The sequence below is a fragment of the Elgaria multicarinata genome, chromosome 4, assembly GCF_023053635.1.
Source record: "Elgaria multicarinata webbii isolate HBS135686 ecotype San Diego chromosome 4, rElgMul1.1.pri, whole genome shotgun sequence".
Lineage (NCBI taxonomy): Eukaryota > Metazoa > Chordata > Lepidosauria > Squamata > Anguidae > Elgaria > Elgaria multicarinata.
Window position 1 is genome coordinate 20,832,229 of NC_086174.1, and position 27,971 is coordinate 20,860,199.

Below are 27,971 nucleotides of genomic sequence, written 5' to 3' on the forward strand. Positions count from 1 at the left end.
ATAGGATTGCTCCCTTACTCACTTAAAGCAGGGGTGGGGAACCTGTGTTGTTGAACTCCAATTCCCATCAGTCCCAGCCAGCATGGCTCAGTGGTCAGGGATGATGGAATCTGTAGTTGTACAACATCTGGAGGGACACAGGTTCCCCACCAATGGTTTAAGGTCTACTCAACGTGCTGGTATTAACATTTAAAGCCGTAAACAGCTTGGGGCAGGCTATCTGAAGAAACACCTCCTCCCATATGTTCCTGCCCGGACCCTAAGGTCATCCTCAGGGGTCCTTCTCTGCGAGCCCCTGCCAAAGGAGGTGAAGCAGGTGGCTACCAGGAGGAGGGCCTTCTCTGCTGTGGCACCCCAGCTGTGGAATGAGCTCCCTAAGGAGGTTCGCTTGGCACCTACATTATATGCCTTTAGACCTTTTTATTCTCCCAGTATTTTAACAGTCTATAAATAAATTTTAACTGGCATTTTAAATTTGTAATTTTGCATTGCTGCTGTTTTTATCTGGTTGAGATTTTATATTATGGTTTTATACTGTTGTTTTATATTTGAATTGTCTTAAATTTGTAAACCGCCCAGAGAGCTCCGGCTGTTGGGCGGTATAGAAATGCAATAAATAAATAAATAATAAACAGCTTTACTCCTCCTGAACATCAACAGATCCTGGATTCAACCCAATGATGATGAAATAGAACAATTAAAATATGAAAACAAGAGATCAGAGTGGGCTGAAGCACTTTGCACGCATGTGCGTAAGCCCTGTCTGCGAACATTCTGAGAGGGAGGGGGAATGTGAGCATGGACTCTTTCAGGGGGAGCTGGGACCGTCAGCTCAGAAAACTGACTGAAATTTGTGAGGAAGGGGAGAAAAGCAGCTGAGGCAATCTGGCAAGAAGAATTCAGACAGCAGGAGCAGAAGCGAGAACTGGTAGATTCCAGTAGTCTGGTTGATTTCTTTGTATTGTGTATTCATTATTTATGGATTTAACTTCTCCTCAGAAATACTTCTTAACTGTTCCTTTTCTTTGATTGTTCCTATATTTTGTGTGCTCCCATATGTTATTTTTTACATGTGAGGATTTTTAAATTTATCTTTCATCTACAAACATTTTAACTCTGTTCTTTTGCATTGACTAATTATAAAATTATTCCAAAGTTCATGTTGTGTTGTGTCAGATTAAGCAGAAGTGTAAAATCCAACCCATTATTGATGTGAAACTGTGAGCAACACATCAGATGGGTTACATGTGTTACCATATTCAGTTCCTAAAATTAGAGTTTCTTGGATGCGCACTGACTGACCTGACATTTCAAGAATGGTACTAATGGCCATCTTTTTTTCCAGCAGTCTCCTTTAGATAAGAATATTCTGTACTTGTCAAGGGGCTCCTCAAGAATGCATTTTAAAAATAAAAATTGAAGTGTATTTGAAAAAATATTCTCTCACACACACAAAAGGCCACAAGGTTCCCATGGTTTAAATACAGTTCTTTGTTATCTTGCAAGCCTTCAGTTCTGTCAGGGCCATTACTGGGAGCTGAAACATACAGTTTTCGAAGCTCCTACGCAGATCCTAAAAGTCTGTATTTCAGAATGGTCCAGCCAAACAACAGACGGTCTGACTGAAAAACCTTATGAGCAAATCAAAAGCTGGCAAGTTGCAAAACATGAAATTGTTTACAATGCTGATCATGGAAGCTGTTAGTGATGTCTGGGCTGTAGATCTATTTCTGCTTTTAGCATCTGATTCGTTGAGCCAGATAAGAGGTTCAATAACGCACACAGATTCACATCAAAAAGCACTGTTATTATAAAGGTTATTATATTATGTTTTATGGTTGTATTTTAGGTTTGTTAGGTTGTTGTTGTTGTTGTTTTGTGTGTGTGAACAGTCCAGAGAGCTTTGACTACTGGGCAGTCTAGAAATGCAAATAAATAAATAAATAAATAAATAAAATTATTATTATAGGATGCCCACTACTCCGAGACAAAACAGGGAATTCTCTAATGCAACCATCTAACCTGGTGCTGTCCAGACATTTTGGATTTCAACTCCCATCAGCCCCAGTCAGGGAACATTGCTCAACACTCAATAGCACCTAGTACCTTTACAGCTTAGATTCCCCTCTACAAACAAACATTCACACACCTCTCAGTTTAATCTTGTGCCTTGAACAGACTGGCTCATATACCCGATTCATACATATATGTTAATCCCTTGATGATTGCCTTATTAAATGGTGATTTGCATCTCCCAGAGAGAGAATTTTTATAACCACTGGAAAAAAAAACACCCAAAAACCCACAATACTTTTCAGCAGAGTTGTTCACAAATTCAGCTACAAGTCCTCATGTAGGGCAATCAAGTGATTATATGCATGGGTGAACAGGAATTTAGCAGGTGAGGCTTCTTCTGGCATGGAGACAACGTGTGGTAGGGTTGCAAGAAGAAACAAGATGGGATATAAATGTAATAATAACTAAATAACTTCAACTAGTTCAAAATATGGCAGCCAGGTTGGTCACCAGTGCACCTAGGAGTGACCATATTACACCAACATTAAAAACACTCCACCGACTGCCATTTAATTTCTGGGTGAAGTATAAAGTGTTGGTTATTACCTTTAAAGCCCTACATGGTTTGGGTCCAGGTTACCTGCAGGATCACCTTCTCCAATTCATACTAAGTTTAGAAGATGTAGGGTTCATTTCAGAGCTCCTTCCTTGCATACAGCCACAGGTAGATTAGCACTTTCCTTGCCAGTCTAGCATGTGTCCTGGGATAAACTCTCTGTGCCCTTCTAGAATGATAGTCTCCTTTCTGTTTCTTTCTCACCCACTTCCTTTTAATAGCTTTAGCCCAAGACTGTCTGCTGCCTGAGGCAGATCATCAAATGGCACCTCACTGTTACCTACGGGTGTATGGATTTTGTAAATTCCGTTTCATCTGTGTTTTGCAGATTGTCACATTCCTTTCATTCTGTCATCTGCTCATTGATGGAATCAGGGGTTTCCAGTTCCCCAAATTTGTGCAAATTTGCATTTGCACAAATTCGTACTTGCGAAAATGTGCAAATTCCCCCAAATGCACATTTTCATGGGGGGAAATGCAAGTTTTAGCCAGTGACTTTTAATTTTACGTATTTTTCTCTGACTAAACTTGCCTATAGTTTTGGATAGTAAAACAACAACAACTCTGCAAGTCCATGGAATTTGTGCAAGTCAGGAAAAGCTGGTCCACTGCAGAATCTATGGGTTGGATTCATAGAAATTTGAACTTATTTGATTCTGTTGTGTATTTCTCCAACATCCCTACCACAAGGCCAGCCCAAGTCATTTTGCTGCCTGAGGTGAAGAACAAAATGCTTCCCCCTCCTATTTCATGTACAAAAGCTTTTCTTCAAGACTGAGTATTTTTCTTTAGCACCAACAATGGGACAGCATAAGACCATAAGAAGATCCCTGATTGATCATCCAAGGGTCCATCAAGTCCAGCACTCTGTTCACAAAGTGGCATCTTCCACCACACCAGAAGGTAACAGGCTAACGGCATAGGGAAAGCCATGTGGTACACAATTCTCTCCTCCAGTACCTTGCTGCTGCCTCCCAGCAATGCTGCATGAGGCAACCACCTCACTTTACCTAATGGTAGGGCCGGCCCTGTCCTACCGCTACCCTCCCCAGAAGTGCATGTTATACAAGGCTGGTCAAGTTATTTTGCACCCGAGGCAGAAAAAAAATCACAAACCCCTCTTCCTCTTTCTGACAGTAAAAATACAGTAATAAGGAAAAGCCACAATACACAATCTGCAATCACACATCAAGTTTATACATTTTAAAAGACTTTTTAAAGTAAGTATTGTTTTGGCATAAAACGCCAGCTTCAGTCATGGTATTTTATGCTAAAATGTTTTACATTTTAAAATCTGTTTATTAGTGTGTGTTTTTTTTAAAAAAATCCTTTAAAAATATCTAAATTGGATGCATGATTGCTGGTTAATTACAATTTAGAGTGACATGTCATTGGGTGATTTGAATAACAGTAAATTAAACACTTTGCTGCTATTTCATGACACTCATCGGCTGGTTGAGGTGGCCACCCCACTTGGCCTAACCGTAGAGCAGCCCTGACTCAATTCCTTTGTAACTCTCCCCTTGGGAACATGAATGCCTATGACAGGATATATATTTTTCCCCTTGATGGGGTTTTGCTTTCTAGAGACACTCAAATTACCAACCGGGTGATAAATTACTGGCGTGATGAAATCTCTTAGATTCTGCACCAAAAATGGGTTTTGCTGGCTTAGAGATAAATCAAGGCTCCTCCGCTATATTGATCTGATCTCCCTCATTCCTTTCAAGCTGTTTTCCCTTCATTATAGCCTAGCTTTTGATAATGAGATGCCTGCTTTGTCAGCAGTTACAAGGGACTACAATGAATAGTACAACAAATTACTACAACAAATGGGCTCAAAAAGCTCATCAACGCACAGGAGTAAACTGTTGCTAGCACAATTGTAAAATAAGTATCATCATCATTACTACTACTACTAGTAGTAGCGCAAAGCCCATGTTGCGATGGGCACTAGTAGTCCTATTCCTATCCTACTTTTTGCCCCTCGATCCCCTCACCACATTAATTTGCACTACATTAATGGAAATGTGGCTCATTCATAGTGAATTCCCCCTTCTGAAATTTGCATATGGCTGCCTCTGATTGGCTGCCTCTGTCCCCTTCCCCCTCCTATACTCATCTCTAGGGATGCCGTAAGTGCCCAACTGGGTACAGGAGTCTGGTGGAAACACCCCCCCCCCCAATGTCTGCCTCCCCAGACCCAGTCGGGCGCCCCCAACATGAGCATAGAATCATACAATAGTACAGTTGGAAGGGGTCTATAAGGCCATCAAGTCCAACCCCCCCCCACTCAGTGGAGGAATGCACCCTAAAGCATACTTGACAGATGGTTGTCCAGCTGCCTCTTGAATGCCTCTAGTGTGGGAGAGCCCACAACCTCCCTAGGCAACTGACTCCATTGTCGTACTGCTCTAACAGTCAGGAAGTTTTTCCTGATGTCTAGCCGGAATCTGGCTTTATTCCATGTCCTGCACTCTGGGATGATCGAGAAGAGATCCTAGCCCTTGTCCTCAGACCTCCGCCTGAGCACTCACAAAACCCCGGCGAGTATTTGCACCTTTACCCTTGCAACAGTGGAGCCTTTAAGGCCACCATTGGTGTGGGGCGGGCGGGGGAGTGCGCAATTTACAGAGGCTCCTGAAATTGCACAACTCCCCTCCTCCATTGTGTCAGTAGTGGCCACCATTGACACAGGAAGGGGAAGAGCATGATTTTGGGGGGCGGGGGGGCAGCCGAGCTCACGCAGCTCAGTGAGCAGTGGCAGGTGGTAATGGGGCAAGCGGCCACCGAGGCAAATGCAGGCGGGTTTGCTCACCCCTACTCACCTCAGGATCATCAGCCAGATGCCCCCTAGGTAGGTGACATCCTGTTTAAAGCATATAATGGCCCTTAAAAACTCTCTTGCCCCCAAACCTTGTCTCGGAAAAGTTAATGTATGACAAAGTTTGAAAAGCTTTGCTCTAAAATCCAGCCAGCTCCAGGTAAAAACAACCTTGGCAGAAGGTAGGAGATTAATGAGCAGGAAGGTTCATGGCCTTTGGCTGTTCCTCTGGTCATCAACTCCCTCAGACACTCATTAATTCCTAAAAAATGTCCTGACATCCATTAGGACAAGCAGCCAGGTGGAAAAGGCTTCATATGAAGTGTACAGATGGGTCAAAAGGTGGTAAACCAGCTTCAAAGATGTTGATATAAACACCTTTTTAAAAAAAATTAGCTGTGAAATGGAGGGAGGTCTTGAAGTCAGTATCTTGCAGAATGTGATATTCAGGAGGACGGGATCTTGTATGGTTTGTCAAAGATCTTTGGATATGGTCCCCCTGTTATGGCTACTTTTTGACTATGAGCTTGATGATGTAGTTGTCAGTTTGGATTAAACTTCATTTCAGAGTGTTGACACTAACCTGCTTCCACTTTCCAGGTATAAGATGTTCAAGATTAGTCACTAAGCAAGTGGCAGCTATGAAATATCTGGGCAGTGTCGGAGATCTTGCAAGGGAAATACTTTTCAAAGCTTTCAACAGATTGGCTGTCATCATGGCACTGTTAGCAGACATAACTGAATAAGCAGACTGAATCCAGGAAGCAAAGGGTTTGGCAAAGTTTGCTGAGTCATAGGCCGTTTCTACACCTGCCTTTTCCCCCAGAATTGTCCCGGGATCATTCCTGTGCATCCAAATGACACACAGGGGATCCCGGGAGCAGGCAGGGACAATCCCTCCATTTGCCTAGAATGATCCTTAGGTCTAGCTAAGGCCTAAGAGAACCAAACCACTACTGCTATAGAATGTAGTGAACCTGCATGTCTTTTTATACACAAGAAACCCAGGCTAAACATTCTTGGCTCCATCTGATTGCTAGGCAACATTTCCACCCCTTTGTGACACCTATTTGCACCCAAATATCCTGAACGAACCTGGCTAATGCACCTCAATAATTGCTTTAAAAACTCCAACAACAAATTAACCCTTAACTCGTACCCATTTTTGGTGTGATCCCCTGCCATTACTATTCCAACAACCACTAGGAGGGCAGTTATCTTCAAAGTTTTCTTTCACATTCCACAAAACTATTCCTCAACACAGCAGCACATTTATGATGTTGTATATTTGATAGATAGAGGCCAGGATGGTATAATGTAGCTGGGGCAGCTCTTGGTGGGAAAGTTCACTCTTCAAAAATCCAATGTTAGGCCGGCTGCTATTGGGTTGACTGTCTTTCCTATAATTATCAAATCATGCTTCCCCAAAAGAGTCCTGTCATGAACCCATCACCTAAGGGGACTGGGGCACCCTTTTTAAACTGGATCTTGCATGCTCTAAAATGACTCCTCTGAGCTGTTCCTCAGAGGCAAGTATCCGCCACAAGTCCCTACAGACTATTTCACTACAAGACATGGAGCTAGTGGTGTCATAGAGTCAAACCTCACAAGGGACACAGGGACAACATTTTTTTTTATTAGCAGAGATGCTGGTGTCATCTGTCACACACACACACACACACACACACACACACACACACACACACACATACCTCAGAAGGAATCCTCTGTTCCTTCTGAGCTTAGTTGCATCCCTCACCAAACCAGGGAGAAAATGAATTTTCCCACCAACTTTAGATTGTTTCCTGTTGCAAAGCAAAGTATTTTGGGGTGAATTGCTCTTGAATAGGCAATGAAGACCCATCAACTTTACAAAAGTCCTGTGGAGGACATGAAAACTGTTAGAACTGATTTGCTGATGTGGATGGACACAGCTCCCTGAATTTTTGGACTGTCCTTGGAGCATGGCTCTGGGTACTATCATGAGAAGCACCACTACACCATTGAATGGAGCTGCCCTCCACTTTGGAAGGATTCCGGGGGGGGGGGGGAGGGATATACATCCCCTGTAAAGGCACTTTTGTGACACCCCCTCCCCATCTATCTGGGTCTTATATATGAAACATCTACTCCTGTGGGTTATTGAGATTTTAGTATTAACACCTGAAATCTTTATATTAAAATGTATTTTTTATTGGGAAAACAAGGCATCCACAAGCAAGCAAATCAGAAAGGAAAATAAAAGGACAGCTGTTCACAGTAACACTTCTATTCCAACTTTGCGATATTGGTATTGTTTTTAGCAGCATAATAACGTATTAGCCCCAAAAGAAAGAAAAAACAGATGCTCTCGTTTTATTTATTTATTTGTAGATTTATAAACTGACCATCAAAAGTTATCAGGCCAGTGAGCAAACAAGTAATGGACATATATAATCACAAAATGCAATAAAATGCCATCATAAAAAAGCAATTAAAGGCAGTAAAAAATATACACTAACTTGGACATACCAGCTTCAGTCGCCCAGGCAAATAGAAATGTTTTGATCTCACACTGATATGATCAGCACCAACTGCACCCCATGAGGAGGATGTTCTACAAATGGGGCATCACAACAGAGAAGATTCTTTTCTTGGTTGTCTTAGGAGAAGAGGTCACTTTGGGAAGAGTGCCCCTGCACATCATAAAACACAGGCAGGCTGGTAAGGAGAGTTGTTCATGCAGGTATTTGTCTCCCAAGCCATTTAAAGCTTTATAGGTAAGCACTAACACCTCGAATTGGGTCCGGAAGCAAAAAGACAACCAGTGCAGCTCCCTTCGCTGTAAAATAATCCCTTCCGGCCACACATGTTAATATTTTAGCAGCCTCATTCTGCACTACTTGAAGCTTCCACGCCAACTTCAAGGACAGCCACATATAGAACACATTAAAGTAGTCCAATTGGCAGGTTACTAGAGAATTCATAGAATCATGGAATCATAGAATAGTAGAGTTAGAAGCGGCCTAAAAGGCCATGGAGTCCAACCCCCTGCTCAATGCAGGAATCCACCCTAAAGCATCCCTGACAGATGGTTGTCCAGCTGCCTCTTGAATGCCTCTAGTGTGGGAGAGCCCACAACCTCCCTAGGTAACTGGTTCCATTGTCGTACTGCTCTAACAGTCAGGAAGTTTTTCCTGATGTCGAGCCAGAATCTGACTTCCTGTAACTTGAGCCCGTTATTCCGTGTCCTGCACTCTAGGAGGATCGAGAAGAGATCCTGGCCCTCCTCTGTGTGACAACCTTTCACCATGGTTGGTGTGACAACCGTTCAACCATGACCAGGCTATTCCTGTCCAGGAACTTTCATAGCTGTCAAACCAACTGAAGCAGGAAGAAGTCAGTCTGTGCCACCAAGGCCACCTTGTAGAACCCTACAAAGAACAGGCTGCACACCCTTGACTTGGGAACCACCAAGTCAAGAATTTCTATTAGCAGAAATGGCTAAATAAAGAGGACTGCATCCAGAAAGTGAAGAGCTTGGCAAAGTTTCTTGGCAAAGTTTCCATAGTCTTATGCCTAAGCAGCTGAAAGTATAAAACAGCAGAGAAGATAAGGCCAGGCTTTCAAGAGAATGAAACCACCACTACTACAGAACATAGTGAAATCCAAGCTAAAAAGGAAACATTTCACTCCACCCGGCTGGGAGGCTACATTGTTACCCCTGTTTGCACCCAAGGCACTCTGATGCACCCAGACCTGTTAATTAGCATCCTGAGTGACTCTTGCTATCACACCTACCAACTGCTTTTCAACCTCCATAAACAAATTAGCCCTTAGCTTACATGTTTTGGGGGTGTGATCTCCTGCCATCACTACTCCAGCACAAGTGTGATTCACAGCAATTCTTACCTTGGTTGGTGATAACTGACTTGACCCCACCCCAGGCAAAAGACATTCTTATTCAAAATTATGCTTATGGGAGATGGAAATTTCCTTTGACACTCTCCTCCCAACCAGACAAAAAGGCTGGAGGTGTGTGTGTGTGTGTGTGTGTGTGTGTGTGTTAATTGCTGAAGGCAAGTGAGATCAGAAAAGGGAATTAACATCTATCCAGAATCACCACCACTTTGATGAACACTTAATCAATCTCTCTCTCTCTCTCTCTCTCTCTCTCTCTCTCTCTCTCTCTCTCTCTCTTATATATATATATGGGGGAAGAAGTTTATTAAGGGACAATGACAAGGTTTGCACGTCATGGCAGCAAATCCTGGGTTAATTAACCCAAGGTTTGCAGGGACGCATTGAGCAAGCACTCTCCTGAGTCCTTTTGCAGAAGTGCAGTACTCATGCTGATCTCCCAAAATAGTTGTGGGATTGAATTACATGACTATCAGTTACTCTGCCAATTAAAAATAATTATGTAATTAGCCATATAGAAGACAATGCGGTTTATTCTTTTTTATTATTATTTTAATGCCACATGTATCAATATCTGTAATGCATTTGATGGATCGCCAATTTTGACCAGTCTAATTCTGTTGCCAATCAGCTGAATTACCAATACACTCTTCAGGTTTTGAGTGTATGAAACCAGCAGGAACCCTGCAGTCAAAAGCTGAGCACTTATAAGTCTCACTAATTTCAATGACTGGGTCAAGCACAGGATTTAGGTTGCAATCCTAAACATATTCATCAGAGAGTAGGTTCCATTCTCTCCTCAGAATTAGGAGGTGAGCAAGTCCCGTTGAACTCAGTGAGACACACTCTTGAGTAAGCATATTTAGAGTTGCACTGCGCCTCTTTTCCGTCGAAATCAGTGGGACTTAACATCACAGCAACATCACAATGTTAGCTCGGTCATGCTTAGTGTATTGTTTGTAAAGCCAGGAGAATGGATAATGTTAGTGTCATAGAAGAGAGCCAGTGTGGTATAAGAGCGCCAGTGTGGTGTAGTGTCTAAAGTGTTGGGCTGGGAGCTGGGAGATCCAGGTTCTAGTCCCCACTTGGCCATGGAAACCCACTGGGTGACTTTGGGCCAGTCACAGACTCTCAGCCCAACCTACCTCACAGGGTTGTTGTTGTGAGGATAAAATGGAGAGGAGGAGGATTATGTACCCCACTTTAGTTTCCTTAGAGGAGAAAAGGTGGGATATAAATGCAATAATAATAATAAAAAAATAGAATTATAGAGTTGGAAAGGACCACAATGGTTATGTAGTCTGGGGAGGCTGGTGGCTCCAATGTCAGTGGGGTGGTGAATCCACTCTGGCTTTCAGTCAGAGCCAGTCAGAACTCTAAAGGAGCTCCTATAAAGTTCTGACTGGGTGTGGCTGAAACCCGGAGCGGATTCACCACCCCACTGACATCGGAGCCACCAGCCTCCACTGATGTAGTCCTGCCTTCTGCTGATGTGGACAATCCACTGCAACAGTATAACTGATCAGTGGCCATCCAGCCTCTACTTAGAAGCCTCCAACAAGGGAGAGTCCATCATCTAGAAAACTAGATGTCCAAAAAGAGGAATCTAGCCTAGCCCCATTCCTGACATGCTATTTTTCTATGCGTACCGATTTATTTAGGTTTTTGCATAAAAGAACATCCAATTTGCATCATTCCCCCCCCTTTTTTAAACCCACTCCATGTTATTTAGTTTCAGCTCAATAGTGCTGACACAAGACCATTTTCAACTTGGATGAGCATGTTTTGTGCTGATTTTCTGAAATTCACTTCATCTCTGATGAGCAAGTATAGGTTGCAAAGGGAGCATATCACATTGTTCCATTTAGCTTTAGGAGCCAGTTGAAGCCCGTGAAGGGGAGAGCGTGCTGCACTTTGGGGGCACTGCACAGTGGGCCAAGAAGAGTGGGGAGGGCCGAGACCGTACCTCCCTCCACTGCTGAGTGGTGACTGAGGAAGGAGAGAGGGCTTGGTCTGTATAGTATGTGGTCTGCCGTGCTATGGTGCCTCTCGGCCCAGATCACCAGGTGTAATTCTGGGACCCTGCAGCCTGGAGGGTCCCCAAATGCTGTCACTAAGTCTTTTAAAAAAGGCTTACAGAAGAGTTTAGCAGTGGAGGTTGGTGGCTCCGATAACATGGGGTGGTGAATCCACCCTGGATTTCAATCAGAATGCTAAATGAGGTATCTAAGGTGCTGAACCCTATCCCCAAAATAGGTTCAGAACCTTGCAGAGCTTCTTTTGAGTTCTGACTGCTCCTGACTGAAACCTAGAGCGGAATCGCTGCCCCATGACATCGGAGCCACCAGCCTCCACTGGAATTTGGGTGCTCACTACAGAGCAAAGCTGCCATTTTGTCTGACATCTTCATTTCTCCAGAGGACCTTCAGGCCCAGGGGCAGTCTGGGGAAATCAAGACGCCAAATACACCCAAACTCTTTGGTAAGATTGAAAGGAAGGGAGGCAGAAGGGAGAACAGGAAGCAGGAGGGGTGGAAAGCAGAGAGAGAAAGGAAGAGAGAGAACGAGAAAGCACAAGGGTGTGGAGAAAGTAAGTGGTGGCAGGAACAGCAGGGAAAGAGGGTCTCCAAGAATCATAAAGTTGCTGATGACATCATAGGAATGCAACAAGACCTTCGCTTGAAATGGACACAAACACTAATTTGTGCTTCATCTGAACTGAGTCCAAATAGTTCATTTCTGGTGGGTCCATCCTGAATCAAATCCATCACCACTAGGGCTCTTCTACACCAAGCAGGATATTCCACTATGAAAGCGGTATATAAGAGGCAGGAGCCACACTATGGCTTTATAGCAGTATTGAAGTGCACTGACTACTGTTGGGGCCAATTGACACATATCATATACCGCTTTCATACCACTTCCATAGTGTTATATCCTGCTTGGTGTAGATGAGCGCCATGTCACAACTTCCCAAAACAAGCACACAGGTGATTTTTAAGTATGTGTTACTGGTTACTGCAGAAATGACAGCGTAACATTTGTGTATCTCTGGAGATATACCTGTTTTCTCTGGCTTCTAATTGAAAAGTCTTTATTGTAATGGCTAATGAACTGTATTGTATTATATTTTGTTTTGCTGTATTTTCATTTAATTTTTACTGACTTATTTTAAAATTGTTTAAATTTAAGGTGATTTTTTAATGTGTTGATATTAGATTTTGTTCTTTAATAGCTGCCTTGGAAAGACTGTGGTCTTGAAAGGCGGCTGGGAAATATATTAAATATTAAAATTAAAATACAATAAAGTGTACTGCCACTGGAAGCAAAGTCACTAGGAGATACTTTCTAGCCTTCCCAAATAAGTGCGTAAACAAATGCTTCCCCTCTTCTTAAAAATAACCCTGCAGAATATATGTATTAAGTCCAAGGCTTATGTTTGTTGTTCGTTTCAGTTATAATCAAGGTTAAAGATGCACAACCCCAATTAATTAAACTATCTCAGTTAAAACTTCTAGCTGAATTTCAATAGCACGCATCTCTTCTGGTCTCCACTTTCCGTTGGGGGGGGGCAGAGAATCTGAAGTGTCAGCAGCTTCTCTAGCATAGCCCCAATGGCATTTCAGACCTCATTTGCAAATGAACAGGCCATCAGCAAGAAAAGGGAATCAACAGCAACAGGGAGACCTGGGCTGGGCCATAAAAGTGGTCACAGGGACGTTGAGAAAGTCCCTCGCCTGCGGTTTGCCCCCCCCCCCCGGCAACTGGTGTGCTTCCCGTTCCTCAGGATATCGCCCTACCCTTTTTTCGTGGTTTTTCTGTGGCCTCGAGATGATTATGTGGGTGGGCATCACGGTTTGTCCCTGCTCCTCGCGAGTAACTTTGAGAAGCCAGGAGCTGGGCACGAGGCACAGAGCTCCTCAGGAGTTCAGTGCCCATTGGGGGTGGGGTGGGGGGAGCAGGGATTTTTTAAAATTTTTTTTTACTGTTTTTCGCTTGAGTGCTCATGCGCTATGTCTTCTTTAAAAAAAATGGCAGGCGCGACATCCCCTTCCTCCTAGGATGTTGCGTGTCGCATGTAGACAAGGGGGAGATCTCACAATAACCATATCACGAGATCCTCCCTCTTCAGTCACGCTAGACCCGGTAGGTCTAGCCATGTCTTAAATTTGCATCCATTAATAGATATCAGCATATGTGCGTCCTTTTTTGGCAAAATGCATAAGTGGCCACCCTATTTTGACAGACCAATCTACCATGAAGTTCACTAATCCTCTTTTAAAGTGACCTAAACTAGTGGCAACCAATGGCCCGGCTCGCACATAATGCTCAGCCATGGTATGGGTCATTGAATTCTGGGCTGTTGTGATGTGTGAACACAGCTGCACTAACAAACCATGGTTTGTTAATGAACAACCCAGAAAGCAAACCCATAGTTTGTTGTTGGGTTGTGAACTATGTGTTGGCATTATGTGCATACCTAGAACTGTGGGTTGTTCATGGGTTATTTCACCAGGCTACAGAGGTGGTGGGCAAGAGGGGTAAAAAAACAACCAGGCACTCTACGTGTCGTTACTACAGCACTGCAAAGAAATTTAGGATACAAGGAGGGAGCAAGTAAAGCAGGAGGGGAACAAACAACCCAGGGATTCAGGAAACAAATAATAGTTTGTTTGATCATCTTCCAGACAAACCATGGGTAGGGCGTCAAACCATGGGTTAAGTAAACTATTGGCTGGCATTATTTGTGAAATAGGTCACTGTATCTTGCAGAAATGAGTTCCATGAAATGAATTACGTGAAACAGTCTTTTGACTGTCCTGTATAGTATCTTAACAGAGTTGGGGATGTCTCTTTTGGTTTTATTTTTTAATTCTTCGTTCTTTTTTTACACACATAAATGGAAAATACAGAGATAGAGATAGAGACAGTACTATTCCCATTTCTTATGATCTTTCCTAGTAAAGTTTTACCAGGCTTCTTCTCTGCATAGAGTGTGATTTATTTATTACATCCCACATTGAAATCACACATTTGTATAATTTGTTTTATTTGCATAATGTATTTTGCTGAGGGCAAATTGAGAGACTTCGGCTTTCTGAGTGGTAGAAATTGGGGGATTTGGTTCCTGCGTGTGGGCATTCAGTGCTGAAGTTCAGCAAATTAGATATGCTAATTTGATTAATGTTGCTGCATATCAGCATTTGATTAGCAAATGGTGCTATGCGAATTATTCTTGCCTGGATTTGAAGGTCTGGGTGGGATAAGGTGTCTCTAGGCATGGAGGTTTTCCAGAACCAGCCAACCAAGACATGGTTTGGTTGTACTGCATTTCTATTAAAATTATAGTAATTATTTTTAAATTTGCATCTATAAATATAAATTAGCATAGGCAAATTTTATGCAAATATATGTCCTCACTCATTTTCTTTTTGGTGAAGCATTTCCTCCTGCTGGATGATACCTAGGGTGACCATATGGAAAGGAGGACAGGGCTACTGTATCTTTAACAGTTGAATAGAAAAAGGAATTTCAGCAGGTGCCGTTTGTATGCATTGCATTTCTATACCACCCAATAGCCGAAGCTCTCTGGGTGGTTTACAAAATTAAGACAATTCAAGTATAAAACAACAGTATAAAACCATAATATAAAATACAATATAAAAGCTCAACCAGACAAAAACAGCAGCAATGCAAAAATACAAATTTAAAATACAAATTTAAAACACCAAGCTAAAATTAATTTATAGACTGTTAAAATACTGAGAAAATAAAAAGGTCTTCACCTGGCATCTTAGAGAATATAATGTAGGTGCCAAGCGAACCTCCTTAGGGAGCTCATTCCACAGCTGGGGTGCCACAGCAAAGAAGGCCCTCCTCCTGGTAGCCTCCTGCCTCACTTCCTTTGGCAGGGGCTCATGGAGAAGGACCCCTGAGGGGCTCATGGAGAAGGACCCTCAGGTACATATGGGAGGAGACGTTTCTTCAGATAGCCTGGCCCCAAGCCGTTTAGGGCTTTAAATGTTAATACCAGCATGCAGCAAATGGTGAAATTCCCTCTTCCTCACAACAGTTAAAGCTGCAGGAGCCCTGCCCTCTTGACCAGATACAAGAGAGGGCAGGACTCCTGCAGCATTAACTGCTGTGATGAAGTGGAAATTTCACCAGGTGCTGCCTGCATACAAATAACACCTGCTGAAATTCCCTTTTCTACACAACCGTTAAAGATACAGGAGCCCTGTCCTTCTTTCCACATGGTCACCCTAATGATGCTTAAGTGAACACCCTGCTAGAGAGAGACTTTAGGACTGAGGGACTTGGCCCAATGGGGGATTTCCATCCAGGGCCGGCGCCAGGAGTAGGCAAGTCAGGCGGTTGCCTAGGGCGCCTCCCCTTAGGGGCACGGGCAGGCAGCGTTCCGGCTGGCTGAACTGACTGCGCAGAAGCGGAAACAATGAGCTAGCCGGCGCGAAGAGCAGCAGCAGACCGTGCCGGGTGCTGCGCGAGGAGGAAGATGATGAGGGATGACGACTAGTCTACGAGGGTCAGCGGCTGGAACGGGAGGTTCTGAGCAATCGACGCTCGCACCGCCTCCACGAGCTGCGGTTGGTCGACGGCGCCTCAGGGCAGGGCAAGAGAGGCAGCTGCGGAGGAGGCAGCGGGAACCCAGTGTGGTGGCGGGCAGTAGCTGGCCACCATGGGACGTGCAGGATGTGGCTGAGGGCGGCTCCTGCCGTGTTGGTGTTGCTTCCGGTGAGCCCTGCTTTCTCCGAGGGGAAAGGGCTCCCCCAAGGCTGAGGCACCCTCTTCCTCCTCCGCCTCCACTCTTCCCTTCCCTCCCAGGTGTCTGTTGAACCTTCCTCCTCCCTTCCCAGCCTCCCTCCCTTTATAGGGTTACTGTGTTTGTGGTGCTAATCTACTTTTAATTTATCTGATTTTTCTATTTTTACTGGATTGAATGCATTATTAGCGTTTTTACTATCATCATCAGCGTTGGTTCTTGGGCAGAATCCAGAACTGCCCTTGCATGTGCAATCAGCCCCACTACTTCTGGACTGCAAGTGACCCCTACCACTTGTGGAACTGCTTGCAGTTTAGCGTTTCTGGAGGCAAGCTGAAGTGAGTGGAAATGCTAGTTTCTGGAAGGGGGTAGGGTGGCAAAGCTTGCATAAGTGAGCACCAGATTAGCCCACCAACCTGTTTCTGCCCGATTTGGAGCTTTGTCTTTGGAAGCACTAAATTGTTGTTCTGTAAGCAGTGGGGACTTACAAGTTTTTTGCTTCTTATTTTTTCTACAAAACATCTATTCTTAAAAACCGAAGTTGGCAATTTGGGGAGGGGGGGAAAGTAGCTCGCCTTGCCTAGGGCGCAAAATAGTCTGGCACCAGCCCTGTTTCCACCCATTCAAATTGAGCCTCTGAGTGGGCAGGGGATTTGGCTACTTGCCTGTTAGGGCTGCAGAGGTGGACATGATGTTTAGACTCTGTGTTGGGTCCTTCTTCAAGAGTCCTTTTCCACCCTCCTCCCATTCATGCCTCTGTATTTCACAATCCCTATTCCAGTTCCCTTTGGCCTGATCTACGCCTACAGCCCTTTTGCAATGGAGGAGGGATGATTGAGATGGTTCCCTGCTTCTGCGCTCACCACTCAGAGGGCAAACGCGAGGGAAGTTTCCCGCAATGACAGGAGTGCCGTTGCGGGAAGACATGTGTCCCCTGATGGCACTTCCGCATGTGGATTGGGAGTAGTGGGCGGGCTAGGCAGATGATGCTGGTATGGGTCTTTTTTTTAATGAATCGGGAGGGATGCGCATGAACACAAAATCACAGCTACGCATGGAGTGAATAGGAGGTCCAGCGAATATGCGATGCTGTGCAGAGATATATTTGTGCTAAAAAAAATTACACATGGTCGGCGCCAAAACATGCTGATAACAAATCAAAAAAATGTGCTGAAAATGGTGGACGGGTCCACTCCCGCACACTTCCAAAACCACTGGACATGCCCCTCACAGCGGGTTGGCTGTTTGCTGGGCCAGGAACTCACGCTGGACAGCAACTGCCTCTGTTTGTTTTGTTTTTAACTTCTTGCCTCCTTTGTCCTTCTGTGCTTGAGTTTCCTACTTCTTGGCTTGTCAGCATTATATATTTGATCTTTCCCATTGAGCAATTGGACAATTCATAAGCAAGTCCATGACACCACAGGAGTTCAGCCAGCATGTGTGGTGATAAGGGGTATGCTAGCATGCCTGGCACACAACTGGTCACATCCAACCTGGCTACCATACATAGTTTTGTGTGCTTCCCACTTCCCTTAGCAGGGCCAGCCCTACCATTAAGCAGAGTGAAGCGGTCACCTCAGGCGGCAGACGCTGGGAGGTGGTAGCAAGGTGTGTTGGAGGAGAAGCCTGGGTGCCACAAGGCCTGCTCTGTACTCCCTAGGTTAGTTAGCTTGATGTCTCCAGGTGCAGTGGAGGTTGTTGTCTCAACATCAGTGTTAAAGACAGAATCATCTGCCAGTCCGTTTGGCTTTTGTATATGGAATGGGAGAGGGCGCCATCTTGTTCTTTGCATCAGGCATCAAAATGCCTTGGACCAGTCCTGTCCCTTAGTGGTGAGTTCCAGGGATGGAGCTACCCAGGTTTGGTTTCTTTTGGAAGAAAAAAGCTCTGGAGAACACCAAGTAGAGCATAAGAGTAGACACTGCACAGCACTCCTATGCAGGAGCACTTCCCCACATCAAACCCTTCTAACAGCAACATCAACCAACTTACTGCCTTCTCTTTTCTAAAATGGAAATTACTTTCTTTATCTTTATCTCTCTCTCTTGCGGGTGCACGCGCACCCACACGCACACTCCCACACACCTAGTTGTTGTTGTTTTTTAAAAAATTATTTATTGAACTCTATTTAACAAAGCGGTTAAAAAAGTTAAAAAAATATATAAAAACATACAAGTCAGACAGCATTTCTAATAAAGACACAAACAGAGACCTCACGATTTCTGTAGATGTCAAACCAGGCTTGTTTCCTTCAATTTACTGTGGTCAAAGGAAGATTAGTTAAACCGGAGTTGGATGTCGCATCTGTACCATTGATGTAATCGAGAAAAGGACACCATATTTCATTGAATGGGTCATAGCTAAGTTGGCCCAACGAAACTCTGCAGTGGTAGGTTACACACACCTGGTTGAGCAGGGATTTGAACTGAGGTTCTCCCAGTCCTAGTCCAACACTGTAACCACTATGCAACACTATCTGTCTTTTTCAAACACAGAGAAAGATCCTAAACTATCTCCGAAACCAGGGGTTGGCTGTCCTAAATTGGGGAAGGATGTCGTCCAGATGCTTTGGGTCCTCTCAGCCCCAGCCAACATAGCCAATGCTCAGGGATTATGGGAGTTGTAGTCCAAAACATCTGGAGGGCACTGGGTATCCTACCCCTGTTCTAACCCTTAGCATCCCCTCAGCCAACCACACTTGACTATTAGCCAGCAATCTGCCCACCAAAGGGACAGTAGGCTAACAACTAGTAGGTTAACTAGTTGACTACTAGGCTAACAGCAATATTTTACTTTTGGTGCTTTGATTGTTTTTAACACTATTTCTATCCATGTTAAAATCTTCAGATGTACCTGAAGGTTAAAATTAAGTTGTACTAACAGGGGTTTTAATTCCCTTTCTTGTCTTCAGATAGAGGCGCAGCAAAAGGCAAATCTGTGCCTCTCTGTTACGCTCGTCAGCGTCACTTTAATTGTGAGCATCTCAATACCTGTAACCCTCTTGACAGTAACAGAGATGCAAATATTTCGAGTGAGGGGGAATGAGGGAGTTGAAACTCACACACCCTGGAGACGATATAGGACTGCCTTTCTCAGGAGCAGAGTTAACACTACCAGATGCTTCTTTTCATAATGTGTCATCTGTTGCTCAACGTTTTTCCAGCCAGGCGAGACAAAGCTAGGATGCCTGTACTGGGATGTCACTATTAATGGGTTTGTTTGTTATCAAGAGTTTCTGCTAACACACTTCAAAGGTGCAACAACAAAAAAACCCAATGAGCCCCTCAGGGGTTTCTCATGCTTCAAAACATGGGAGGCTTTGTGAGGATGAAGACAGATGCAACGTTTTAAGTGGGCTGGGTGTGGTTTGAAAAGATGTACATTGCGTTCTGAGACATTTGCTTTCAAGACCGCAAATGTGTGTTCAGACCACTTCCATGGTACTTACTCTGTCTTTGTCCTTAGCTGTTTTTTAAAAAAATAATTACAATACTCACATCAACTCATTACTCTACAATAATAACCGATAAAGAACGAAGAAAAAACCCCTACTTAATACAATAATCTAATAATAATAATAACCATAATAATAATAATAATAATAATAATAATAACCATAATAAAAATGATAATAATAAAAAGTGCAACCCACCCCCTGGGACCATTATTCTCCACTCCAAAATTGTAACACATTTTGTGACAGTTTACACCCTTTCCCTAGTACAAATTTAACAGCTGTATCCTGACTCAAGTCTTCAAACTGAGAGTCTTCTTATGTTAGGGTGGCCATATGAAAAGGAGGACTGGGCTCCTGTAACTTTATCACTTGTATAGGAAAAGGAATTTCAGCAGGTGTCATTTGTATGTAGTGGAGTAAAAAATAGCCAAAGGCAAGGGCGGAACCAAGTGATCTTCTACAATAATATTATTAGTAAGGTTTATTAAAATGCCAGGTTTATTAAAGCCCCGCCCTCTTTTGTATTGGGTCACTAGAGTGACTTCTGATGAACCTGCACTCACTCCTATTAGGTCAAACGTACAACCTTCCTCAGACAGATGGCTATTGTAAACCACCCAGAGAGCTTCAGCTATTGGGCGGTATAAAAATGTAATAAATAAAATAAAATAAAATAAAAATAAAAATCAGGAAAGGGGCCTTTTCTGCTATGGCACCCCAGTTGTGGAATGAGCTTCCCAGGCAGGATCTACAGTACTGCTGTATAATGGTTTATAACAGTAGTGACAACTGTTTAGGCCCAGGACACACTCCATATTCAGTTTTCAAACCATTTTCAAACCGTCCACACCTGCCCCCGGGAGTCCCTGTGTATCATTTGGATGCACAGGGAGTCAGCTATTGGGCTGGTGTAGAAGCAGCCTGAGTAAATAGAAGAGAGAAATGAATTTTTGTTTTAGGGATAGCAGAGGATGGCTTTTGAGGGAAGTCAGGGCAGCAGAGACTGGCGGGGAGAAGTCAGGAATTCTTCTCTGGCTCAGATTAAAATCCGAGCCAATACCAGCAAATCCCTTATTTTGAGGTGGGTTTTAATGAACCCCCCAAAACTGATTTCTGAGTCTCCGCTTTGAGAACTTTATCAGCAACTCTGTTACTAATAAATTGATCTCAGATATAGCTCGCTAGGCTGGGTTCTCAGAGTATAAAGTTCTTGGTTCAACCCCAGAGACCTTGAGAGTGGTGAAACAGCAATGTGTGGATTTCTACTTATGTAGAAATAGTCTCATTCATCACACTAAAAGGATTTTGCTTCCAGATCAAGGAAGGAGAAACTCATAAAATGGCCTCTGTGAAGAGATGTACTTTTATTAACAGCACCTCTGGGAACGTGGCTGTAAGATGTACAGTGTAAAGGAGCTACTGTGACCAGTGAACGAAGGATGGCCGAGAAACCCCCTGAACCATTTGACCTACAAGAAGATCAGTTTTAATTAGGGATAGGTGAGACATTTCTTTGGCTCAAATTTTAATATGTACTGACTTAATTCGCATTGCCAAATGAATATGCAAACTGGAACTCAACTATTGTTTTTGCTCTCCGCATTTGATAATGAAGTTCTTCAAAAAAATATATATGTATGCAGAAATGCATCCTCTGAGGACACACTGTTTGCAAAATTGTGTGCACTAGGGACAATAGCAAACCGTGGTGTAGTGGTTAGAGCCTTGGAGCAAAATCCAATGTTGTCCGACTGCTAGCGGAGCTGACCACTGATTCTGATCTACGCATGGCCAGGCCCACCACTGCCAGTCCCCAAGTAGCCCCTACTGCTCGTGGAACAATTTAGCTCTTCTGGAGGGAAGCCTAAATCAAGAGGAAAGGCTTCTGGAAAACAACAGGTCAGCAGTGCTTCCTATGTAAAAATAAATAAATAAAGTTACTGCTTGTAAGAATGTGTACAGGAATGTGTGCTTGTGAAAATGTACATGGATACCATTTTTTGTGTGCAGACTTTTTTAAAAAAATCTCAAACTGGTGCAGACATGGGAAGGAATGAACGTGTTTTTAAAAATGTGAATGTTATAAAAACTGAAACAGGCAGATCCTTCCTTCTCTAATTTATGTGTTTCCATCTCTGTGTGGTTCCATCTCCTGTGCTGAAAATAAACATCTGCTTTGAAATCACTTTGTTATTATTTATTTTTCCCAAAATGCATTTTTTATTTAATAATCCCTAACATCAGTTTTTGGGTTCTTGTTCTTAAAAACCAGAACTATCCTAAAAACCATCTGGGCATTTGCTCAAAGGAGCAGGTGATCGGGCTATTTTTAAGAATGATGAATCATTTATATCTGGCTGCAGCTGTCGGACCCCAAATTTTATTATATATATATATGAAGAAACTCACACTTGAGAGAAACTCCCAGCCAGGAATTGATTTTGCAGAGAGATGCTTCATTTTGACAAATATAATGAATCTTCCCAAGAAAAGTGCTGTGAATCCATGAAAAAATTGTGGAAGTTCGTAAATTACAGGCATTTTCCATCTTGACTGCTAATCTTTCTCCAGAACACACAATTGCAGGAGAGTGTGGGGTGGGTTCTAGGCCATACTCAAGTCCGTGGGGCAACAGTGAGGTCTAGCAGGCCTGACCAGTGCCCCAGGTGAGTGTTGTGCACCCTAGAAAGTGCTATGGCACCCTTTGCAACCCTCTAGGGTTCTATGGGTTCAAACCAGGGCAGGATCTACACTACTGCTTTATAACAGTTTATAACGGTATTGTTAAATGTTGGGGCCCAGGACACATTCCATATACTGTTTTCAAACCACTTTCAAAGTGATATATCCTGCTTGGTGTAGATCTGGCCCAGGAAGTTTGGTAGCAAGGCCAAGGTGTGTTTCTCCCTGCATGATTGGGACGGCTTATTTATTTATTTATTTTAAAAAAACATTTATAGCCCACCTTATATCATTAAGATCTCACAGCGGCATACAGATAAAAGCATACAGTATAAAATAATAAATATGCACAGTTAAAAACAAATTAAACCATGAACCAAGTTAAAACAATATATAATTTAAAAGCAGTAAAAGCAGTTAAAACAGTTAAAACAATGTGCCGTCTTAGTGTATTTAACCATCAAAGGCTTTGTTAAAAAGCCATGTTTTTATTTGGTGTTGAAATGAAATTAGTGTTGGCGCTAGTCGGGCCTCCAAGGGGAGGGCATTCCACAGTCGGGGTGCCACAACAGAGAAAGCCCTCTCCCTTGTCCCATCATAGCGTATATGTTGCTTTGGTGGGATGCGGAGAATGGCTTACAGATGGATGGACTGGCCAGTCTTAGCCTCGCTGCTCAACAGCGCCATCCCTGTTGGTGGAGGGAAGAGAAGTGCAGCCAGTCAGGCTAGAAAGAATCAGGTGACCTTGTGAGCCAATATGGGCCTTGCTGACAGTATACACAAATTTCCTGAGCTGGACTCCTCGTTCGGAGCAATTTGCCTGTGAAAGAAGGTGCTAAATAGACCCATGCCATGCCCCATCCTCACATCCTTGCCTCTTTGCTCTGGAATCTGACCACCACTTCTTCTTGGACTACATCATTGATCTTTGGGACTTTTGTCCTGTGTCTGCCTGCTCCGGAACCCAGGGATGTACAAATCAGCGAAACGTGAGCTGAATTGCACAAGTGTGGGCATTTTTGAAATTCACACATTCTTCTTTTTGAAGTGTATTTGTGCACATTTTTCCAAAAGAAAAGAAAAGAAATAAGTTTATGCACATTTTTTTCCAAATGTTAGGGAAATCCATCTGGAGGATGAAGCTCGCTGAGCTTCCATCGTCTCTCCCACTCGAACTTTGGCTCACTTACCCATCAGCTTGCCCAACTCAATCTGCGTTCAATCAGACCAGCACACAGATTTTCAGTTCTCCCCCATCTATAGAAATTAGTGCAAATAGCAGCTGCAATCTGCCTGCCCAAGACCTGAGATCTGTCGGAGGAGCCCTTCTCTGTGCCCCACCAATGCAAGATATATGCTATGGTGGGACATGGGAGAGGGCTTTCTTTGTTGCGGCACCCTGACTGTGGAATAGCCTCCCCCTGGAGACCCAACTGGCACTGGCGCTGGCTTCATTTCGGTGCCAGGTAAAGACATGGCGTTTTAACAGAGCCTTTGATGGCTAAATTCACTAGCCTGCACGCTGTCTTGTTTTAATTGGATTTCACTGTTTTAAAATTTCATATTGGTTTGAACATATTAATGGTTTAATTTGTTTTAGAATTGTATATTTATTGTATTTTATATGTATGATTTTATCTGTACGCCGCCCTGAGATCCTTGTGATATAGGGTGGGATATAAATGTTTTAATAAATAAATAATTTGCACAAATTGTGGCCGTAGTTTGCACACTTTGTGCAATTTGCAGCCATAATTTGTGTCATTTTTGCAACTTGTGGCAGCAAATTATGACCTTAAATTGCACAAATTATGCAAATTACAGCTCCAATTTGTGCAAATCATGCACATTGCAATTGAGGGGGAAAACAGAAGAAAGTTCACAGATTTTGAGAGAAACCTGCAGCTTGACTTGCAAATGCAAGTTAAGCTAGACAGACAGTGGGAATCCGTTGGGCCTAAAATGGGCCGGATTTTCAAATGAGAGACAACCCTAATGCATGGAGTTGACCACTTTTTTTTCTCGTCTGCGAATCAAATTGCAAGCTCAGAGAAGTATGGACTTTGACTGAAGAGTGTGTCCAAATTTGTGGAAGGTGCATACTGGTTTAATCCTGATCTAAAATGAACTGAGATGAATTTCTCTCACACACCTACCATAGTGCAACCACTGGCCAGTTTGGACTGCATCGTTGGCTTCTGACACCACTGGGCCCTGACAGGAAGTTGGCCAGCATTGCTTACTTCCAATTCCTATTTGGACTTGAAGCCCCATTTAACTGGCATTAGTCACCATGGAACCACCTACATTCAACAAATCAAACTGCATTGAATGACATTAGTGTCATAAATAGGACTGAGGCATCAGTGAAGGCTGCACAAGTGTGTTCTGAATGGTCTCATCCATCAATGTGACAGCATAGAGGGAGGTGATGTGTAGCGGTGACTTACTCTCTTTCCACTGAGGTGGCAGAAACAAAGGTAAGCATGTAAAGCTTTCTGATGTTCAAGCCACTACCCAGATCTGAGAGAAGAACCTGGTAAGAAGAGAAGCCAGTGTGTCATTGAATTACAGATCTAACTCTTTGAGCATGATGCCTCTGGCAAGCTATGGGGCTTCAGCCCTTCTAGTGAGTAAATGTATAATGGTAATTATGTTGGGCGTGCAAGTCAGCAATGAAAATAGGTGTTGCAGTTCCAGAGCCACATGAAGAACCTTTTGGCATGAGATGTGCTGTCACCTGAGTGGGGTTTCAGAAGGCCTGGAGAACTTCATGTGAAATTACATTGAGTTGGAGACAACGCTGGTTGAAAGTCTACAAGGGCAGGATCTTGGATCTTGGAATTATTGTAGATCACAAGCTGAATATGAGCCAACAGTGTGATGTGGCTGCAAGAAAGCCAAATGCTATTTTGGGCTGCATTAATAGAAGTATAGCTCCCAAATCACGCGAGGTACTGGTTCCCCTCTATTCAGCACTGGTTAGGCCTCATCTTGAGTATTGCGTCCAGTTTTGGGCACCACAATTCCAGAAGGATGCAGACAAGATGGAGGGGGTTCAGAGGAGGGCAACCAGGATGATCAGGGGTCTGGAAACAAAGCCCTATGAGGAGAGACTGAAAGAACTGGGCATGTTTAGCCTGGAGAAGAGAAAATTGAGGGGAGACACATAGTACAAGGTTATCACACAGAGGACAAATGTGTAAGATCTTACATGCTCCTCAAATGTGTCCTTTCAAAGCATTACAAATGAAGTCCATATTTCAACAGAATGCTGCCCCATTAACTGACCCTCCAGGTGGGTCAATGAATCAGGATCCCACCTTCTATAAAACCATTCTTCTAGAAGAAGAGGAATCACCTACTTCTAAGAGGATGCAATTGTAATTTGGATAGCTGGTGAGTGGTTCGTTATGAATTCCTGATTGACTGACTGTATCAGCAATACCCTTTAAACATCCTAATAAAACATGCACGTTTTCTGGGGCAATTCTAATGCAAGTCATTCTTCTTACGCTCCTTAAATCAATGTCCAAAATGCTGCGACATTTATCCCAATTCCAATAAAAATGCTCTTGGTGTTATTTTGAACTCTACTCTGGGCCTTGCATGCATCTAAAAACAAGATGTGCCTGTGAAGGTAATTACATTTTTTAAAAAAAGGTCTAATATGCTCTTTGTCAAAAACAGTTAACCTTTATTTCCTGAATGAGGAACAGAATAATCTTTTTGGGGCACATGTTATATTTGAAATTTATGGGGATTACAAAGAAATTGGTGTTCAGATAATAATAATAATAATAATAATAATAATAATAATAATAATAATTGTTACCCCGCCTCTCCCTCTGGATCGAGGCGGGGACAACACAATTAAAAACAACATAACTTACATAAAACTAATTCAAACATTTTAAACCAGTGCATCATTAAAAGCAGCACACCATTAAAAAAGGCATCTTAAAATTCAGCTGGGTAGGCCTGCCGGAAGAGATCAGTCTTTATGGCTTTCTTAAATTCTGGAAGACTGTTAAGTTGACAAATCTCTAAAAAGTCAACTTAATCTCTGGCTTTGTTATAATAGTTTCTCCCTACTTCTGTTTTCCACTTATGAAGAAATCTTTGTATGGGGGATCAACCTGGAAACTTTGTACCACCTAGTAGAGTCTAATGGTAGAGTCTTCTATTTGCAGCACCTAGTACAGTCTTCCCACCTTCCACCTTAAAATGACATCTGAAAAAGCAGACTCCACGGCTTTTATCAGCAGTCAGAATCTCCCCTCGCCTTACTTCGTTTAACATCTAGCCTGATGAAGAGTACTGGAGAACTCAAAAGCTTGCAAATTATTTTGTGATATTTTGATAGGCCTAATAAACATATTGCCCTAATAAAAGCTTTGCCCTCATTTTTACATAGACAGCTACCTGTTATATGATAACTGAGTAGATTTTAGTGTTTGTTAGATCATGCTGATGCGGATGGGAGAAAACTTTCAGAATTCCCTGTAGAGCAGTTGGCTACTTTGGGAAATTGAAGATTCAGGGCCAAAACAGATGTTACTTTCAATCTGTAACTAGCAGCGATGTGTTTTTACTCTAGAATAGACATGGGGGGATCCAGATCAGTAATCTAGCATGAGGGGTATGGGGGTTAACCTTTTCCTCCCCCGCTATGGGCCTGATCCAGATCAGGGCCCCAGCACCTCCTCTAGAGTAAAACTGAAAAAGACATAGCTGCTAAATACAGATTTAAATTATTGTCTATTTTGGCCCTGAGCAAGCTCCAGAACTCAAATTGTTTTTCAAGATGGATGCCAGGTTAATGCCTGTATGAACAGAGAACAAAAGAAAACTGAATTAGGAGTTTACATTGCTGGTAGGGGTTTCTTACCTTATGAGGGCACAGGACTGTGTAGGTGCTGAAATGCATTGCCTAGACAACTTCCATAGGCTAAAATGGCTTGGCTAATGACATGGTTGGACATGCAATGGCCCCTAGAAGCTCCTGCATTTACTGAGCTCTTTCTTGCATGGATCAGATGCTCCCTGCCACCCAGCCCTCTCACCGCTCTGCCCAGGAGCTGGGAAGCAGCTCCACTTGCTCCCAATCATGATGTACAGGAGTTAAGAGAGTCTGATCGATTCCAGGAAAGATGCCATGTGCTCTGCCCAGAGGCCCCTGAATCTCTCAGTGACCCCTCAGTGACTTCACCGCTGCACCCAGCCTCTGCTCTCCCTTGTTATCATCTGTTGCTTTAAGCCGTACCTGGATTGGTTAGCCTGTTAAAAACAGGATGTGGTCAAACCAAGGACTACCCTCCAAGAAACCTTCAAATAACTGACTGCCCACCATAAAGCAAGGCACATGACCACCCTATGAATAGGGATATACAGATGTTGTAAAATCCATTCCATCTGCATTTTGTGGATTATCAAATGTCTTTTGTCCCATCATCGACTTTTTGACCAAATATGTTTTTCCCCTTTTCCCTGAATTTGTGCAAATTCACACATGCAGAAATTCCCATTTTCAAATCTGTATTTGTAAAGATGCACAAATCACCTTATGTGTGTTTTCATGCTTTAGCTGATGGGAGAGATGGATATTTTTGGCCAGATGATGAGGATGATGAGGATGATCAGGGGTTTGGAAACAACGCCCTATGAAGAGAGACTGAAAGAACTGGGCATGTTTA